Genomic DNA, 1,708 nt, shown 5'->3' on the forward strand with positions numbered 1-1,708 from the left:
CTGCTCTGGGGGAATTAACCATGCAGTTAGGACACATAAATAAGAGGGGTTTTAGAAATGCAGAGACCAAATTCCACTTTTTTTAGATACTTCTTGGAAAAGCTAAGAGAATCTACTAGAAGCTTTAAGGAAATGAGAAAATGTTAATATTTAAAAATCAAGTGAAACCACTCTGTGGGATACTCTAGGGCGGATACATGTCATTGAGCACTTATCCAAACTCATAGAATGTACAGCACCAAGAATGAACCGTAATGGGCTTTGTGACAATGACATGTCCATATAGGTTTATTAATTGTAACAAATGAACCATCTGGTAGGGGACACTGATAATAGGGAGGCTGTGCGTGTGTGCGGACAGGAGGTGTATGGGAACTTTGTGTACCTTCTGCTCAGTTTTGCTCTGAACCCGAAACTGCTCCAAAAAATAAAGTCTATTAAAAGCTCAATTGCCTGTATATAGATACAGATACAGAGTAATCAGTTAAAATATGTCCCTGAAGAAAAGACCTTGTTCATAATCACATTTAAGAAAAAAAAAGTAAAATGCCAGGAAATAAATTCAGCAAGGATAGTGTAAGTTCTAGGTGAACAAAAGGGACATAAAGGAGGAAAAATAAAAACACAGGCATTATGTTTAAATAAGGAACCTGACATTATTAAAATGTGTTTTTCTAAATTACTATTGCACATAATAAAATCCGAACAGGATGCTTTAAAAATTAATTCAATGATTCATCTAGAAGAGCAAACATGTGAAAGTAGCTAGGAAAATTCTGAAAAGGAAGATCAATGAGGAAGGACTGAGTCCGTTAACTAATAAAAGATGTACTGCTTGTTATTATAATTAGTTAAAGTAATTGAGCACTTAATATGTTGCCGGCCCTGTTCCAAGAGCTTTATGAAGACTAAGCCATTTGATCTTCATTACAACACTTGAGGCAGTAGGTACTGGGTTTTAGGGGCTCCATATATGTACCATTTCCCCTGCCCAAGTTCAAACCCATTGAGAGGAGGACACAGAAGTCCGGGATGTAGAGATGAACAGTGCCTTCTTATTACTGCCAGAAGCTGGGTTAGAAGGTGAGGTGTAGGCGATGGGCACAATGGGCTTCTTCAAGCAGAGCTGCATCAAGAAGGTGAGAAGACGCATCACAGGCTGGGAGAAAATATTGGCAAAACACACTTCCTAAAGAATTTATATCTGAAATAAACCAAGAACTCTTAGGACCCAATTATAAGAAAACAAATGAATGACCCAATTTAAAAATGGGCAAAAGATCTAAACAAACACCTCACCCAAAAATATATATACAGATGGCAAAATAAGCTTACAAGAGGGTGGATGACCCATGTCATATATATCACTCCACTGCAAATTACAACGATACCACTGCACAGCTGTTAAAATCCAAATGGCTACAACCCAAAAAACTAAAAAAAAAAAAATGCTGGCAAGAATGTGTACCAACAGGAACTCTCATTCATTGCTAGTGGAAATGTAAAACAGTACGCTACGTTGGAAGACAGTCGGCAGTTTCTCACAAAGCTAAACATAGCCTGACCATATGATCCAACCACCACACTCCTTGGTATTTACCCAACTGACTTGAAAACTTATGTCCACACAAACACCTGCACATTAGTATTTATAGCAATTTTATTCAGAATTGTCCCAAACTGAAAGCATCCCAGATGTCCTCCAACA

The sequence above is a fragment of the Manis javanica genome, chromosome 10, assembly GCF_040802235.1.
Source record: "Manis javanica isolate MJ-LG chromosome 10, MJ_LKY, whole genome shotgun sequence".
NCBI classification, from domain to species: domain Eukaryota; kingdom Metazoa; phylum Chordata; class Mammalia; order Pholidota; family Manidae; genus Manis; species Manis javanica.